Raw genomic sequence first — 19,554 nt, forward strand, 5'->3', positions numbered from 1 at the left:
AACCATGAAAACAGCTTGGCACCAAGGACTGTTGGATTTTTAGTCTCTATCCAACCTGTAAATTTTGAGGTTTCTTTCTTATAATGTCTTCTGTGCTCTGTAAGATTTCAACTAAGTTGAAACAGAAACAAAACAAAAAGGAAAATTGACACAAAGACTCCTTTTAACATGATTGCAAGGAGCAAGAATGTTTCCTTTTTAGGCTTGAAAACACTCTTTTTAGCCTGCTTCTCTGCTGGCCCATGGAGGACAAACTAAAAAACATCTACCAGGCTGCAAGCAACCTTTTCAGGTCTAATTCCTGAGACATTTCTTGTGACTTCCTGTGAAGGGACTCCCTGGAGCTTGAGCACTCTGCAGAAATTGCTTCCAAAGTCAGGTGCTAAATCTCCACTGCTGCTGGAGAAAACAACCTAGAAACAAATAAGCTTCGGTATTGAGTAAAAAAGACTGGGCTGATGGGTATCCGTTTTTAACACTACTTCCCTATGACCTTTTCCCCAAATTTTTGCTATTGTTGTCACTACATTGAGCTGGAATTTGTAAGCAATTTGGTTGACTCTCAGCCCACTGTGGTAGGTATTGCTGAAGCCAAGAGGAATGACTTGGGAAGAGCTGCAGTAAGAGAAGGGACTGGTATTTTTCCAGTGGGAACTATTTCTCTGCTTCTTTCTTGTGCCCTCTTCCATACCTCCCTCTTATTTTTGTCACCTAAAAACTTGTGTCTTTAAAGCCATATGCTTGGCCACTCTACTCCAGTGACAACTTGTCAAAGCCCTCTTCACGGTGCTTTTTACAATTCACTGGATAAACCTCCTCAATATTTCATTTCCATGTCAGAATTTCAGTTGAGCTGCAGCTGAGTGTAGAGGTTGTGGCCTACTTGACATCCTTTTATATACCAGAGCCAGTCTACCCTCATTAAACTTTGCTGTGTTTTATTTAGGCTGCAACCTAACCCTGTTAATCTTGTAAAACAGGCACGTTGTATACCCTTGTGTACTCCTGGGTGCTGCATTTTAGCTAGAGGTAACTCTGTGGTGCTGCAAAAAAAGCAAGGCAGTGGGACAGTATGGCAAGACTCTGGATAAGTCCTCAGACAAGATGGATGTGTTGGCTGGTTGCAAGATTGCATTTTTATTATTTAACTTTTTGTTTTTAAGTGAGTAGGGCAGTGTATTAAGTGCTCAAGTAGCAGAGCTACCATTATGGCCAAACTCACCTAACTTGTCAAGCTAAGTGCTGGAGGGTCCATTTGTTCTCTCCTGACCTCCATTCTCTGGGTTTTTTTTTTTTTTTTTCCAGGCTTAGGCTGTAACGTGTCTAAAAGTGCTGTGCTCACATCCCAGTAGCTAAATGTGCTATTGCATATAGACAGTTTAATTCCTTTTCATCAGGTATTCAGTGGTGACCCAATGTTCAATAGCATTTGTGGGGTTTTTTTTTTTCCCTCCAGTAGATAGGATTCCCATGTTATTTCCCATCTGAGTATTACGAGACCTGCTGTTTCTAAAATCAGTTGCTGTACTTTGTCCAGATGTAGGCAGCACTGGGTTGTAAGCTCTGTATAAAGATGCTTAGTAAATGCGATTTTTTTTTCCTGTTTCTAAATGTATTCCACTGTGAAGTTGAGTTATTGAAGAGCTGCATATCTTCTGAGAAATTACACCTGAACTGCAGAAACAAAATATGTAAGAGATGTAGGCCAAACTTCAGTTGTACAGCACGTGCCCAGGGGGCCAAGAGGGCCGATGGCACCCGGCCTGTATCAGCAATAGTGTGGCCAGCAGGCCCAGGGCAGTGATTGCCCCCTGTACTCGGCACTGGCAAGGACACACCTTGAGGGCTGTGTCCAGTTCTGGGCCCCTCACTGCAAGGAGGATGTTGGGGTACGGGAGGGAGTTCAGAGAAGGGCAGTGGAGCTGGCCAAGGGTCTGAGGCACAAGTCCTGTGAGGAATGGCTGAGGGAGCTGGGGGTGTTTAGTCTGGAGAAAAGGAGCCTCATGAGTGATCTTGTCACTCTTCACGACTACTTGAAAGGAGATTGTAGTGAGGGGATGGTGGTCTCTCTTTCCTAGTAAAAAGTGACAGGACAAGAGAGATGGCCTCAAGCTGTGCCAGTGGAGGTCTAGGTAGGATATCAGAAAAAGCTTATTTACAAAAGGGTTGCCAAGTATAGGAACAGGCTGCCCAGGGAAGTAGTTGAGTCGCCATCCCTGGAGGAATTTAAAAACCATGTAAACATGGCACCTGGGGACATGGTTTAGTGGTGGACTTGGCGGTGCTGGGTTAATGGTTGGATTCGATGATCTTAATGGTGTTTTCCAACCTAAATGATTCTATGATTCTAAATTCTCCCCTAATCTGTATCAGCCCTGTAGCTGTCAGAAACACGTTTGTGAGGGCAAGCAGGTCATTAGTGTATTTCAGATCAGAAATTCACTAGTCTTTCTTCTTTTTGTGAGTAGGTGCTGAAGTCCCAACAATTGTAAGGGCCCATCCTGTGAATGATGCTAAAGCTGAAGCAGTTTCATTTTGCTGAAGAACCCTGATAAATTGTTAATCTGCTGCTCCTGAGAACAGGAGTGAAAGAGATCCATTCAGGAAGATATATTACTTTCAAGGATAAGCCCAAAGAAAATCAATCTGCAGCCAGCAGAAAAGGCCACTTCCATGTTGGTTGGAACTCTGTTTATTGAAGAAATTTTAGCCACACTGGTCTGGAAAGTGCTGTAAATTTTCAATTTTACAGTGGATTTTTTTTGTTTTTGTTTTTTTATACACTAGTGTTGTTTGCTTTACTGTTTTTTGATTATTGTGAGGTTTTTTGTATAATGGGAAGGTGTTTAATGGGGGTTGTTTGCTTTCTTTTCTTCTTTTATGCTCTTATATAGCATCTATGTTGCTTGGTATTGTGCTTTCACATCCCAAAGAGCCATCATAATTTCATACAGCAGATTTGTGTGAGACTGTTGTTCATTTCAGAATTCAGAAATCTATATCTAATTTTAACATATTTATAGTTTTTCTGTATTTCTTTCATAAATTAAACAGCTTTAGTGTTAACGAACAGCAAATTAAGCAAGGACAAACATACAATTACCTGATAGTTCAGTATTAATAGAATAATCTTGAAAGCATCCTCCTAACTTAGCTGAAGACAACTGATACCTTTTTACAGGATTTGGAATATATGGATTTGGTTCCTGACTCTGCAGAGGCTCTCAGTTTACCTGGTTGTGTTCTCTGGATGTTTCTTGGGTATAAATACAACTGCCACAGCAGTGACAGATACGTCCTCTCATGAAAGAGATGGTGCTCCTTTTCCTGTACCTGTCATTACTTGGACCAGAGGGTCAGGAATGCCTGACTGTGCTTTACTTACCAATATTTTACCAAAGGGAAGTCCAAGGTTGATATTCAATCTGTGGGCTAATGGGAAAAAAATTACAGGTTTGGTGTTCTTCTGTCACCTCAGGGGTGCTGCAACATTTCTGTTATTCATGTTGGTTATTCCAAACTTTTTAATGGGTATGTTTTTTGGAATAGGCTGCTGGTCATTTAGGAACTTAGTGAGCCAAGCCATATACCACCCCATTAGCCTTTGTTCTTCTGAGTAGTAGGTGGAATTATTCTTTAGTGCCTCAGCTGATTTAAAGGATGAGAGCTAGCAGAAGTCACGTTTCTTTGGTACTTAAGGTAAGTTGCCTGTGTGACTTGTATTTGACAGTACTGTATGATTCTTCAGAGCATAAACATGTGCTTTGTGTGGTGATCTCAAGAGCCCCTTTATCTTGGTGGTGTTTTTCAAAGGGAAAAAATGGTCTGACAACTGTAAGGTAAGAATCTAAACTGAAACAAAGTGGTGTGGTCTGTGGACTTTATCTGGTGCTAGTCTGATTCATCAAGTTTAATCCATGCTCCTTTTCAAACTCCCAGTGGAAGAAGGAAGTGTAGTATTTCTTTTATGCTGTATTATTTTGTGAAATTTTCTCACAATTTGTGAAATAAAGTACTTTTCTTTTCTTGTATTACCTGTGACCTTCCCTCTGCATAGATACCATTTGGAGTGTTCATGTGGAGTGTCCATACATCTGGGAGAATGTAAGCAAAGCTGGCCAAAGCAAAGACATTGCCCTTGTGTTTAGGGAATTTCAGGATGGGTCTTTGTATTAGGAATCCATGTAAATAAATCACCAGCAACAATTTTGCTTTTTCAGTGGAGAAAATGACTTGGAATATTTTTCAGTATTTTAGCCTTGCTAAATTACATGCAGTATTATGTTTAGTCAAACCATTTGATGTATTTAGGGTATTTTTATAGTCAGTGAAGGAAGGCACAGTCCTCCAAAGGTGACACTTCCAAGTCAGACGCTCTTAAAGGGGACCTGTTTTCCTCCTCTAACTGTAATGTGTACTTAGGCTCAAGTGATGTTAGAGTATCCATCTTTGTATATGGCTTTATGATGCTGTCCAAATGCTGTTCAGATATGAACTGAATGGAAATTTTTTGTGTCATATTCTCTTTTCATGCCTGATGTTGCCTTTGGATATATTGCTGTGTCAGTGAGGAGCTGTTAAAGCCCCTGTTTTTGTCTTTTTGAGGTATGTGTAATTGCCAGCTTTTCAGAATAGGTTAAAGTTTTGGTAACAGAACTATGAAAGTCACAAAATAATTCAGCTTCACTTGTAACTGTGCCCCAAAGTCTGCCAAGTGTGTGCACTGCTACCATTTAAAGGTCTGGTTCTCAGACTCCACATGGATTCCTAAGACAAAAAGTGTGCTTGCACCAGCAAAAACCAGTCCCAGAAATTTGTCTTTTAGTAGCACTAATAAAATCTTATCTCTGAAATAACTGGACTTGTCATTGAGAGATCCCTAAATGAGGGATCCTGACCTTATCACAGATTCCAGGTCAGGAAGGCTAATGTTTTCTGTGCTGAACTTTTTATGTGATGAATGAGCCTTTCCTTGGTCAATAAAGTTTCCCATTGCTGACTGTTTTGATTTTCCTTTCCATTTGCTTCAACTTCCTGCATGAATTCCATTTCCACTGGCTTACTGTATCTCCCTCATCATGTTGAGTTTCTGGTCTTAGATTAACAGCCTGCTTTGTAAAATGCTCTAAATCTTATGTTGGATGGAGAAAAGTGGGTATCTCATCAGCTCACTAAGGTAGTTTTTGCAGGGGGAAAAAGTTAATATACTCCCTCCGCTCACACAAGTACTAGTTGATCTGCCACTTGGGCAGGATCTGGCTTTCAGATGGGGTGTAATTCTTCTAGTTTTGTGTTTAGTATGGTCTCCCTCTGTTCCCTGATGGCTGGGCTTTGGTCACTTGTCAAACACAGTGATGGTCTGTATGGTAACACACAGGAGAAGGACTTGCAGTGTACCCTTGCCAGTCTGTGGGTTTGTGAGACAGTTAACTTTTAGGGGTTAAAGCAGAGAACAGATTTATTTTTTCTTAACTATGGGTGCTAATCCAGTAGAGGAAGTAGCAGAATTTGAGTGGTATCTGTTTGCTAGTCTGTACTGCATGTCACATAATGCAGGGAACATAAATCTGTAACTTTGAGCTTTTGTGTATACCTTAACGATTTAAATTAGGCTTAAAAGGTGAAATGGATATGCATAAAGAAGTGTGCAATGCACAGAGCCTTCAGTCTGATGCATTTCTACTATTGCAGAAGCATTTCTGCTACTGCTCACACACAGCTCCTTGGCAATACAACCTTTTCTCCCCTCTGTGCAATGACTTCCAGGGAAACACAGTGTCAAACTTGGAGTGCTCAGTGAGCGGGCTTAGCACAACTGAACTATTAATTAAAATTCTAGAGTAGAAACTGAATATCCAAGGCTAGTCAGAGTGAAACTACAAAAGTGTGTATTTCTGATTGAAATATAGTTCTTGTGCACCTACCTGGAGGGTGAGTCTCAGTAAAATTCATTGCAAATCTCCCTGTAGCCTGTTTCACATGCAAACTAATTTCTTTCACTTGGTTTTCTCTAGTGAGTATATTGTGATTTGTGTGGTTGACGTCTGTTGGTCTAAGCACCTGGTATGTCAAAAGAAGTGTTCGTACTCTATTTTATTTGCTTCTCCATCTGGAGAGAAGATGAAAACTAACAGTTTAATTTTAGAGCTGAAAGATGATTGCATACTGTAGTGGTGAGTGTAGTAGAATTTAGGCAGAGCAAAATGTCCAAATATCCACTTTCACAATGTCTGCTTGCTAGTGTTTGTGTTTCACTTCAGTCAACACCCTCCACCTATTAATGTTTCTCCACCATACCTAAAAAATAAATTATCTGTTAAGTCTTCTTTACATGCACAGCTAAGCTGGCAGGATGTTGGTTAGAAGCTCTGTTAATAAAAGTTAAAATCTTGAGCAGTAGCTCTATCGAAGTTAGACCTTTTCAAGCTATGCCTCAGTTGAGAGGTTGATATTCATGAGCTCTTTTGAAGAAGTGGATGCTGAGGAAACAAACAACTAACTCGATGGTAATTATTTGCTCAGCTATTTGGTCAAAGATTGCTATGTACAGAGAGCCTGGTCAAAGACAAGGTCCCAGAAACTTGCTTTTCTGTTTGTTCCTTTCTAAAGGGGAAAATAAAATGCTCCAAGTAGCAATTTTTTCCTTATTTAAGCTTCTCTAATTTCAAATGAGAACACTATTTTCTCCATTTTTTCAGAGACAGTGGAAAAGGGAGTTAATTCTCAGCATGCAGTGATCTTCTAGCATTTCCTTCCTGGTAACTGTTGTGTGCTATGTTGCCTCACAGTTGTTTAAAGTGCCATATACAAAAAAATCCGATGTTTTATGGAAGGGCTTTTTTTTTTTAATTCACAAAAGGCTGGAAAGAAAGTGAAGTTGTTGCATGTCTCTGCAGTACTTATGGAAGAGTAAAGAGTAAAAGAAAACTTTGGGACTGTGTGTGGAGGGAAAATGGAAAGATGCAGTCCTGAAATTCAGTACTAATGGAATTAGTGTGAGCAAGACCAGGCCCTGAGTGTTTTAAAGGATATTTAAAGAGCTCTTCAAAGAGCTAAAGACCTGCTCATGTTTTCTGACTGCAGTGAAAGTTGTTTATCATTAGAGGCAAAAAATTGGATTCCTTCTTGCTCTTGCAAGATTTAGTTTCTTTTGGTTAGTATTTTACATTAAAAAAAATCTAATGTGTTTCAAATTAGGGTAATTTGAGGTTTTGGATAGGAGGTCTCTAATAAACAGAATCAAGAAAAGATGTTCCACGGAGTAAGTCTCATAATACCTGGATTTGTTACTGTGTTTTACTTCCCCATTTCCCCCACCCAAGCAATACCAGAATAGCTTACACTTATTTTTAGCTTTATAAGCTTTCTATTTTATTTTTTCTAGTCACATATCACAGGGGTATCTTGACTTCTGCAAAGTTTCTGGTAGCTGGAAACCCTGGGGAGCTCAAAGGGGCAGGAGAGTGTTGGGGGTTGGCAGGGAAGGGAGAGGGGACCAGTTCAGCACCCAAAGCTCTTCATCTGCGTGGTACCTCTGTGCTCTCCAAGGGCAGAATTGAGAGGGTAATATCGCAAACATCTTCTGGAAACTGAATTTTGTACTGGCATCAAATCCTGGTGATCCAAGCCAGGGAGCTTCCCAGCTGTGAGCAGGGTGCCATGGGTCTGCATGGCTACCCAGGCACCATGTTTGTTGGCCAAGCCTTTTTACTGCTTTGAGGCAGCCATGACACACATTTCCCTCACATGGGGTTTTTCTGTGCATAGGACTGCTGTGATACCACGTAAAATTATCATCTTGGCTGTTTCTTATACTATTTACTTCTTCTTTTCAGACTTGTTTTAAAATGAAATGAACTTTTTAGAAGACAAAGGGACAACATTTCCGTAAGTTACTGCACGTGATGAGCCATTAGGGCTCAAATATGTCCCTCCCTGTGGAAGTCCCTTTACAGCCTTGTTTGGCTACATGAAGAATCACTGGGTTGCAGACTACTGACTTAAAAAATTCTTTCTGTTTTAGACATTGCTCATAGTGACTTAGGCAACCTGTTTCATGGATTTATCTTGTGAGTGATGTACTAAAGATGCAAGTGAAACGTGACATAGAAATCACTTTCCTGAGATGAGACTTAAAGGCATTTTAATGCATTGAATCAAGAACAGGCTTAAGGCTTAAGGCAGTGTCCCAAATCTGTCAGCAGGACCATAGTTGCTCCCCACCCAGGCAGAGCATGTCCCACAGGGCTGCACGGCACTGTTTGGCACATTTGCTACCGCTTTGGAGCGTGCCACAATGTATTTGATAGTAGACTTGATCATATGAGTTCTGAGCCCAGTTTGGACATGTACAGTAGGTGATTTCTGCTCTGTCACTGTAAAGGAAGCCTGAGGATTCCCTCACTTGAGGAAGTAAAGGGAGAACGACTTTCCGTAGTGCTGGTTGCTGTGATGTGTAGTGAGTATGTACAAAGATGGGGAATCTCTAGCAATCATGTTCCAGATGGTGACTTGAACATCTGTTCTGCCAGGTACCATAGCCCACACAAATCTGGATTGCTCTGAAAGAAGTGAGGAAAAGAGTCAGGAGCTTCCATCTGAACATCAGGAAACATTTTCACCATGCAAGTGACTGAGCACTGACTCAAGTTGCCCAAAGAGGTTGTGGAGTCCACTGGAGATGTTCAAAAGCTGTCTGGACTGGACCTGGTCCTAGGCAGTCTGTTTTAGGTGGTCCTACTTGAACACAGAGGTTGTATTGAGATCATCTCCAGGGGTCCCTTCCAAACTCAGCTCTTCTGTGATACTGTTGCTTTGCTTCTCTTACTCAGGAATCTACAAGTACTCTTGGATCATCCAGAACTGGGAATCTGGGCAAGGAGAGTATAGGAAGTGCATGGCTTTGCAATTTCTGTTTGGGACTGATTTTGCAAGATGGGGTCAGAATTATTTATTCATTGCACTGCAGTATCCTTTCTTGAAGTTAAAAACGCTTCTAAATGGGATTGAAAGGAATAACTTGTGCTGTCTTCAAACCTTTGAGATTTCTTTTTGTATTGCTCTCTGAGAGCTGACTTTATATGCTATTAAATAGCAAAGGCGCTTTTCTGTGTAGATTTTTTAAAAATACCAACATGGACATGAGGAAACTAGCCATAACAAAGTTCAGGACAGAGACATTTCAGTGCTTATTTGTGTGTAAGAGGGCTGCAAACACCTTATACATCCGATATGTCTGACATTGCTGCCAAGTGTAAGTGTGAAAGCAATTTGGTACAAAGCCTGGCTGGGAACAGGGGCAGAAGGTTGGGTGGGGAATGAGAGGTTCACATCTGTTGTGGAAGATGGTGTAGAATGTTCTAGCTGTGCAGGTATAATTCTCCCTAGAAATCAAATGAACTTAATAAGCAGTGGTGTATTCAATGTTTATTTAAAAAAAAAAAGCCATAAAAACTCTGAATGTATTTGCACATGTCATATTTCATTAGTTATATTTGCACTGGATACCAACTGATGTCTCTGTAATCCTTCCCTTTCCATGTTACTTAAGTTTTGCTTAATAAATTCAGAAAATGCTACAGAAGTGGATGCCAGAAAAGGTCTCTGGTGGAATTTTTTGAGCATGCCAGAAAACATTCTGTGGATAGTAACTTGGGAGAGTAAGTTAAATTACAATAATAAATGCAGGGTTTAGTTGAGAACACGAAAAGCATTTAAAATTAGGGGAGGGAGGGGGAGTTGAACTTCCCTGTACTCCAGACTGCCAGTCCCTTTGGTAATCAGTGGAGTCCTCAATAGGGACTCTGTAAGCATTAATAAAACAAAAAGATCCCAATGTTCTAGTATCACATCTGGAAAACCCTAGAAGACCTTACACATAGCTTATGTAGTGTTGATGATAAAATAATTTCAGACAAGTACTGTGAGCTGGGGTCACAGTTCTGGCTATCAATATCAAACTGTACAAATGGTTGCAAAAATAGCAAAAATGCTTGTAATTAAAAATGTCAAATAATTTGATTGTGCAGCGCAACTATATGTCCATCTGCAAAGTTGAAGCATGGCTGACAAAAAAATCTGCCCCACTTTACAATGTACTAGGTGGAGCCACTGTATGCTTCCAAAGTGGTCTGTTGGCATACAGGAATCGGGTCCTTGCAAGCTTCCAGCTTGCAAAGGCAGTTTGTCTTTCCTGTGAGAGACAGCTCATGATCTTGCTAGCTTGAATAGTGCAGTATTCTAGGGCTCTTCTGACTGTGTTACTTTGCTCATAAGAAAAAGCAAATACAAACTAAGAGTGCATTATTATTATTATAGGGCAGTCCCTAACCTTTGCTCAGGTCCTGAGTAGGAGGGCTGACAATGGACAATCTGTTTCATTTTTGTAGTATATTAATTACTTGGTGGCTGCTTCTTTCTCTTTTCTCTTTCCCCATCTGCTGTGGAGAGCTGGAGTTTGGGGCCACACGAGATGGCTGCTCAGCAGCACACATTCTGCAAGAACAATAGATAGTGTGTCTTGTCTTGCCATGGTGGTGCATGAAGGTGGACAATGCAGTTTCTGAGGAGATGGAGGTTTTAAACCCCAAAAGGTTGCTGTACCGAGTGGTGTGGTCTAAAGGGGTGCAGCTGTGTGGAGAGAATGGTGCGGTTGCCGTAGCAGTCTGGGAGGATCTAATGATCCTGGTAGAACAGCTCTGGAGGTTTAGAACTGCAATAAACAATCTCATGCTTGGCAGCTTTTCTTTGCAAGGTTATGTGGTTCCCTGCCAGATGTCACTGCTCAAGAGTCCCTATTGCTCCTCATGGTTTATCTAAGGACTGTAGGCACCAAGGACTGGGATACAGATCCTGCTGTGGGAGCTGGCTGCAAAATGCTTCATGTGGCCGTGCTTTGGGAATCTGGCCTAAAACCACAGTGGCACCTTTAATCACTGCTGACCTGCTCAGGCTCCTTCAGCCATCTGACTCTCAAGCTTATCTCCATCTCAGTGCAACTCTTCTGCTCCAGCACCAGAAGTAGAAATCGTGAGATTTGATGCTAATTCCAGGACATTATGCTCCTTAGCTTGTGCCTCATCTCCTTCAGAGAAGAACAATCTCTGATGGGAACTGTCTGGGTCTGTCTGGATAAGGAGTAAAGATGTGTATGAGAGGTAGATAGAGACTATTAATAAAATGAGACTCAAGCTCTGGAAATGAAACTGAGGAAAATGAGGTAATGCAGTAGTAGGAGAGTTTTCTCACAATTGTTTTCTTTCTGGATATGTAGCTTTCAGCTATTCAGACAAAAACAAATTTAAACCAGTAAAATAACAACTCCTTGTTTCCCCCTTCCTTGCACTGTTTTCCTTGAAGCATCTTTCTCGGATGATGTTAACACTATCATGTTTGTTTGTTTGTTTGTTTGTTTAGTTGGCTTTTTAAAAATCTAAATCCAGATGTCAGCTTATCTGTCAATAAATAACAAAAATTAGATTTTTTTCATGTTGCATGAATTATGCATGTATGTAGATTTTATAATGTGTTTACTTAATCAGTGGTTGCTGAAATTCTTATAAAGTACTTTAAGAGGCCATTGGGTTGCTCTGCTGATTGTAAATGATTTTTATTTAAGAAGGTACGTCTAGATTTTCTTAAATTGGGTTTGATTTCTGAATCTAAGACCTGAATTAGTAGTGGAGAAACCTGGAGCTTGATTTAGAGGATTACTCTGTAGATTAATTGCAGGAGGCGCCCTTGGGTAGAGGGGAGAGGGTGATTAGCCTTAGTGTATTTCAAGAGCAGTGTCATAGTGGCAGTGACTGTTTTAAGAACTATTAGCTTTGTTTCTTCAGATGTGATTCCTGTTTCCCTATGGATTATGCTGTGACTGGGTGCACAAGAAGTCCTGCATTAGTCTGAAGTCATGATCAGTATCATTTAATCTTTACAAAAGTTGGAAATCCATACTCCTCCCCACTGGTTAGAGAGATTTTCATCTGGAACTGTAACTTGAGGTACATTGTATTTTTGTTTGCTGGCTAATGTTACCAGCCTCCACTGGAAGTTTCCCCCCACCTTCTCTTTTTTTCTTCTTTTTTTTTTTTTTTTTTTGTTTTGGTGTGTGTGTGGCTCACCTAGGGACTATTTGGAAAAAGATTTGTAATCTTAGCCTTCATCAGACCACACAAGTCAAGAGGCTGATCCCCTCTTGGGCTTGTCAGCAGTTAGCTTAATCAGGACAGAACGTGAACTGTGGTAAGAATGGGTTAGACATGTTTTTAGCCCGCACTTGTAGATCGGTGTCATGAGGGGCCAGCAATGCTGAGCTGTTTGGCAGTGAGGGCTCATTATGTGCCTGTCCCCTGTGGTCCCTTAGCAAGGGCTTGAGGCTTCTGTTCACAGTGAATGGATGTGGGGAGGGGAGTGCTTGGCCTCCTTCAGTTCTGAATGCTTTCATTGAGACCTTGGTGAGAACTCTTTCCTGCTGAGCCCTGTTGCATCCTTCACCATTTGAATTGCTTGGGATTTGTGAGGGTGCAGAGGATGGGATACAGGCTGTGACAGCCTGGGGTTTCACAGTGTGAGTAATTTTGAACAAACCCAATAGTTCTGTACTGAAACAGTGCCTACTTTTTGAGTTGTGATATTCTTTGTTTAATAGGCGACAACAACAAGAGGTTATTAGCTGTACTCCAAAGCTCCCCTAATCTGTCTGTAAAGATATGTATTGAAACAGAGCGTTTTCCAGCCTGGAGAAGCGCAGTGGTAAATGTTAAGACCATGTTGCTTGCTCCTGGCTGTGAGTGTTCAGAAGCAGCAGCAATCTCAGGGGGCTGACCATGGCCCACAGAATCATACTGTACTCTATACCAACTCAGTTGGCTTCAGATTCATGAAGGTTTCTTCTATACCCACATCACCAGATGCCTGGCAGCCAAGTAGCCCATCAGCCTCTGGACCCAAGACAGTACCTTCCCCCAGGGCAGCCTGATATCATTCAGCTGCATCAGCTTGAGTCAGTGCTGCTGTAGTAGGTGCCTTCTGGATTGCCTGGCGTGGACGCAGCCAAATGCAGGTTCTGCAAAAGCCATGGTGAGTGGAGTTGGAGTGCTCCTCTTGTCATGTAAAGCCACACTCAGCAGCCCGACAGCTTCCATCCTGACCACAGTTTCTTATCCTCCCCACACTTCTTCCTGCACTCACCAGCCCCTCAAAGCCAGACTCTATCACCTACTCTTGGCACAAAATACCGAAACCTGCGCAATTCCTGCCTCAGCAGATGCAGGCAGAGTCTGTTGAATTGGAGCTGAAGTATATGCTGAATTATACACATTAGTTTATAGTTTGGGTAGAAAGTCACACACTGATGTAGTGTAAGGAAATTTAGCAGGTATGTTTGCAGCAGACTTAAGAAAAAAAGGCTGTATGTCGTAACACACTTTCTGCCACGTGTGTTGGCATGGCTAAACAGTGCAACTACCCCAAGGCTGGAGAAAAGAGCTTTGCCTGGAGAAAAGGTGTCCTGTGCACGGCAGTTTGACCTCATGCTGTATGTGAGGGAGTTGTGACAGAATAACTCAGTTTGCACTGACAGCAGTTCAGATTCCTGTTACTTCCATTAGTTTATTCAGGATTTTGGTTTTTTCTCTTTGTTCTCCTTTGCATATAACAAATGTTTATACTGTGCTAATAAAACATAAGCTGATCTTGCAACTGGAGTGGAAATCTGCAAACAACTTTGCTCATGAAATTATTCCCAGCTGAAAAGCCGAGGTGTGCTCCTGCTTCTTGCCCTGTATCCTAGGTGGAATAAGTGTTCTTTCATGGCTGCTGTAATGCTTTTAGATTTGGCTGCATGGAGGTTAGGGGCACATAGCACCCTCAAAGACAGATTTTAACTTTTCTGGTGTATTTTTGTTTGTTTTCATATGTCTGCAATATTTTTCTGCAAGCATAAAAATGGTATCAATATATCTACACTATTGTACATGAGAAATCTGTAGAATATGATGAGATCAGAAGTGATAAAAGAAGTGTACCTGCATATACAAATTTCACTTCCAAAGAGCAGTCTTTGATATGTTACACCTCATTTTAGGTGTTACAGGGATCACAGGCAATAGTTATAAGTGATTTCATGTGCACAAAAGAAATTAAGCAAAACCATAATTAGACAATTTGATAACTAGATCATTAACAAGCTCTTAATATAACTGTGTTAATGGAAACAGCTATAAATACAAAACTATATCTGGTTACTGTCTGGTATTGCATCAAAGCTGAGGAGCTTTCACAAGTAAACATAACTCGTGCTGAGATAATGTAAAACGGTTAGAATTAAATTTCACTGGGTTGCACTGGGATTTTTCTTTTCTCAGTTCACAGTATTAATAAAAACAAACCCAAGTGTTAATAAAAAATAACGAGTAATGGTATGCACACCCAAAGTGGTAAGCATGGTATCAATTAACCTGAGCTGGGATTAGTGTGCAGAGTGAGGTGGGGTGTTGCAGCTGAGGGGCAGGAGAAGGGTTGAAGGGTATCTCCTGTGTTTGGGAGCTGTGCACCTGACAAGCCTGGTGAGCCTGAGGCTGGACTCCAAAAGGCTATGCAAACCAGGAAGGGAGCATGGCCATTGTATTGCTGGCAGGAAAGGAACAGGATGGTGGTGCTTTTCCCTCTCTGAGGTAAAAATGGGATCTCCATGAGGCTGTGTCACTGAAATGTAGTTTGATCTTGGACATGATGGGAGTTTGCACAATCATGTTGCAGAATGAAGCAGAGCCACCCTTCTGTGGGTGAATGGCTTGGGGTGAGAAGGAGGTGATAATGGTAACAGGCCAAATGTTACTGAGGGGGAAAGATTTACGAGATGGCAGTGCGACTGTGAGAGCCTGTATGGATAAACAGCAGGGGACTTTGGCTGCCTGTGCAGCAAGTGACTGTCAGCACCTGGTATGTGGCCACTGTTTCAAGCAGCAGTCCGCTGTAGGCCTGGCGATATGCAGGCGAGGTGCTCCTCCTGGTCCAGGAGAATGTTTCAGACAAATGCTGTCAAACCTCAGTGCTGCTTACAGGATGCTCTTATGCAACTCCTGTCCATCCAAAATACAGCATAAAGTCTTTTGGGAAAGCAGGGTGGCATACAACTCATTAATAATTACTGAGCAAAGTTGTGATCTTCCTTCTAGGTCAGCAATTGTTTACCCCACCAATAGACCTTCAAATTGCTCATGTCAGAAATTAGGGGAAAAGAATTCTTTCAAAGGTTATTATCTTGATTTCTCCTCTCTCCCTCCTTCATCCCCTTCCAGTCTCATCATCAGCTTCAAGTAGGTATTTTGGGTTTTTTTTCTTCTGTAGTCTAAAGGATTGTGCAGTGCTCTTAGGACAGTTCTCAGCATCTCAAGATCTCTTAACAAACCATTCAGCTTTCTCAATGCCTACTTGCTTGATCCCGGGTGCATTCCCATGAAGGAAATATCTTCTAAAGAAGGCACGTAGCAGCCCTGTGAGTACTGAGATGCATGTTTAGTTCAGTTGAGATAAAAAGCTGAAGGAAATCCCCAGTCAATACTAGTGTGAGATGTGACTGCCACTGAGTGGTAGGAGCAGGCTTGTGTGCAGCTTGGAATGCTCTGCATGTAGAAGGATTTGAGAACCAGTGCAGAGAGGAGACTCATTCCTATTTCCAAGTTATATATTCTTAGCAATGTTATCCATCTAATGCAAAATCGAAACATAGAGAAGAGGCAAATACATTTCAGTTTTTCATGTGCTTCTGACTGTGAATGTGCATGGGAGAGAGACTTCATCATTCCTGTGAAGTGGCTGTTGTCTTTGTGGTCTCCTTTCTCAGTGTTTAGGAACAATATAAATTCTCTTGTTTCCTAGATGGCATGCAGATTAGCTCCATCTGATTTGAATAAAGTGGATAGAAATTTACTTCTGTTTGCTAAGATTAAGACTTCTTGGGTTGCTTGGTGTTTTCATGTTCAAGGACATGAAAGAAGGTCAGTTTAAAGTGTGAATTTCAAATGACCCTGTTAAACTGCAACTCTTCAGGTTTTAGCTGTCCATGATTAGTTCTGTACTAAGACTTGCAATGCTCCAATTCTAATCAATCTGTATCCTTGAAGTTCCCAACTCCTCTCCAGTCAAGCTGAGACAGGTGGAAATCTGACAGCAGCAGAAAAGAAACTGTAAAAGAGAACCTGAATGAATGTTGCTTGAGGAGAGCATATTCATGATGAATGAAAGGTAGCTTTGCTGCATCTCATTGGGACCTCAGTGTGAAGTGGACAAAATGGTAAAATTCTTTCCAAACATCAAGTGAATTAAAACAGAAGAACACAGTAACCCAAAATGAAAAGGAACTTTGGACATGCAAAGGCAAAGTTCTTTACCCATTGTAAAAGCCACCAGTAACCTGTATCAATCTACTGACTTTTTTCCTTTTTTTTTTTTTGAAATTTCTTCCCTTCCAAAACTGTGGTCTTGCATGCAATTTAAGGATAATAATGCTCCTCAGAGAGGAGAGAAATGCATAAGAGCTGCAGAAGTAGTTTAAAAAAGCAGGATACAAAAGTTAGCTAAGAGGCCCAAAAGTTTTTGGTTCTCTGATGCCTGTCAATTGTAAATGTGCTGAAGAAGAACAGATTTGATTAAAAAATGTTACATGTTGAATAGTTCTTTTGAGATTGCTAAATTATTAAATAAACCCTACAATAATCTTTCTAACGATTGTTTGCTTAAAATAAGAGATTCTCATGTTTGAAAAGGAGTTACAAGTGGTTTTAGCTTGCCACAAAACTCTTTTTAATCAGGAGAACAGTAAGCATATAGGTGTCACAAATACTGTTCCGACCTTCTCATTTGTGATATTTAGTTACCTCATTTCAGGTATGACAGCTTTTTGAGAAATCACTGGTTTCTGTGTCAAGAGTAGTTCAGCGCTGGCATTTGTCAAAGAACTCTAATGCTTTCCTCTCAGGAGAAGCAAGCTAAACTTTGAAAATTTGGGGATGTGTCAGAACAAGAATTGCTATTGCATCCTGGTTACTCAAAGAGGTTCAAGTGATCTGTTGATTAGATGTTTATCAAAGCTTCTAATAATGGGGAGCTTTGAAAGGATCAAAGAAAAACTAATGTTATTCCAGCATTTTAACATGTCTGGCCCATGTAATCATAGGTCAGTCATGCTTCATGCTTATCCCAGATGGGCTTGAAAGGGTAAGTGAAAGGATATCAGCTATACAGGACAATGTCTTTGTCAATGGCATCAGAGGGATTTTATGGCAAAAAGGTATCATGACTGCCACTACGGTGAGGAGTGAGGGTCACACTTGGTTGATAAGGCTAACAGTTTGTAAGCTCATGAAAGCATCTGATCCTAACAATAGCTGGGTCAAATCTGTAGCTGGACCTCAGTTGAATGAAGAGGCAGCAATAGCCACTGACTTCTGTGAGGTGACTGGAAACTTGATCAAAAATGCATCTGAAGTACATCTGGGCTCCATGCATGACACAAAATTGTTTATAGCAATGATGCAGGAAAGTACCAGGGGATCAAGGTGAACAATCTGTTGAACACAAGCTCAGAGTGTGCTCTGGTGGCTAAGAAAGCAAATGCAATCTTTCCATATCCAGTCAGGAAAGTAGAATGCAAATAAGGGAGAATAGAGCTGCTGCTTTTTCCAGCATAAGGGTTGAGGTTTCTGCAATTCTGAGTTTGTTTCTATTCTTTGTTCTGTCAAAAGGGTGTTGACAAATGCTGCTCTTTCAGCAACAGCTGCCTTTGTCTGCCACATAACTGTAGAAGAATCTTCCCTCCAGGAGACCCTGTGCCTGCTATGGGCAGAGCTCTCGACAACTGCATAGCAGAGCTCATTGGTCAAGACTTGGATTTTGCACCACTGAAAGTGTATTTAGATTTTCCTGCTGCTGTTTCATCTCTTCTTCCCAACCCAATTAAAAATCTGGCTGCTGTCTAGCTATCGAATGCTAACACAAACACCTGTGTGCCAGATGTGTACAGCTGTAAGTCCGTCAGTGCTGATCCATCAGCAGAGCCATGAGCCAATCCATGGAGCAATTAGAAAACACTTTTCGGGTTTTTTTTCTCCTGTTTTTTTTCTGTTCCATTTTTAATCCTTCTATTTTCTCAGGGTTTTCTGTCTTCTGCTTCCTGCTGCTGTGAGTTTGTAAGGTGAACCCTGCTCAGACTTTCTGTCTCTTTCAGATAAGAAAACAGCCTAAACCAAAGGAACACATTTTTCTGGCTGCAGAGTAGCTGGTTTATACTGACAAGTGTTAAATTATAGAAGTTCAAATGTCAGTTGTATGTGCCAGCTCAAGAAAAACACCTTGAAATACTAATGTTATGAGGGCTGCACCAGACAGGATTAAGACTTAATTTTTGAATTCCCCCTCTTTCTGAAAAGAGCTGGTCTCCCAGATGTGTTTTGGAGATACTGACTGTAGGACAGGGTGTACTCTCATTGCCTTTTTGAAAGGAAAGGCTCAAGTCAGCAGTAGAATGTTATAGTTTGACAGACAAGAATGGTGATAGTTAAAGAAGTGGGGTATAATAATACTGCTGAACTTTTTGCTGTAGTTGGTAAGACAGTGCTTTTACAAGGGCTTTCTGGAAACAGGCTAATGTAAAAAGGCTCTTTCTTATTCCACTATGCTTTCCTCATGATCACTGTCTCTTCTTTTGCCCAAGTTCCCCACTTACAGCTCTCCAGTTTCATTGCTCTCTATTGTCCCCAACATGGAGTAACAGTGGGGGATGTTCCTGCTGGGAAAAGGAGAGAGTTTCAGAAGGAAGAGAGTGAAATATGTTCTTTTCTAGCAAAGGAGATAGCTTCATTTGCTCAGCTGGGAGTGATAATGGATGGGTTATTTGAAGAAGATGTGTTGGGTGTGAGGAATGACTTCTGTGGCAGGGAGGGTAAGGAGTGTGATCTTGCCCAGAGAAGGTGTCAGTTGCTGTGTACAGAGCAATAGAACAAGGGAGGCCACCTTGCTGCCCCCTTGGTCTTGCTCTTTTGCAATTTTAGCTTTTACTTACCAGAAAACTGCTTGGGCTAGCAGAGATCCTGTCAACTTAAGTAATTCAGATGATTCAGTCTTTACTGACCAAAGTGAACTGATTTTTATCCAAGGGTTTCCAGCTCAGTTTGATGGTGCAGTGCTGCTCATTTAGAGTGTGAGTGTATATCTCATTGTGCTTATTTGAAGAAAAACTCCCATTGACTTCAGTATATTTGGACTTTTGCTTTAACAGAAGTGGTGCCACTATAACAGTGAGGAGCTGTTTTTCAACTGTTGGGGCTCTGGAATGCTGAAAACAGCAAATGTCTCAAATGTAGCCTATAAGATGATAGGATATGTTTAAGTTAAGATGCAGAGTCACTTGGAAAATAGCCTGAGTGCCTCTGAAAAGTAAATTACAAGTATAATCTCTTCATTGAGCTGGAAAGTACACCCTCAAGAGAGAAAGGAGAATGGAGGAGATTTTTTTCTTTTTTTCTTTTTTCTTTTTTTCTTTTTTCTTTTTTTCTT

At 41.1% G+C, this 19,554-nt stretch overlaps 1 protein-coding gene across 1 annotated transcript in view; it reads left to right on the top strand.

The window, feature by feature from the left end:
* Positions 1-19,554, top strand: part of KIF26B (kinesin family member 26B) — a 286,178-nt gene that overhangs the window by 63,342 nt on the left and 203,282 nt on the right. The gene's annotated exons all lie outside the window — the stretch shown is intronic.

This window comes from Corvus kubaryi, unplaced genomic scaffold (assembly GCF_017639235.1).
Source record: "Corvus kubaryi isolate FWS band 111438036 unplaced genomic scaffold, C.kubaryi_AGA036_p1.0 37232, whole genome shotgun sequence".
NCBI lineage: Eukaryota > Metazoa > Chordata > Aves > Passeriformes > Corvidae > Corvus > Corvus kubaryi.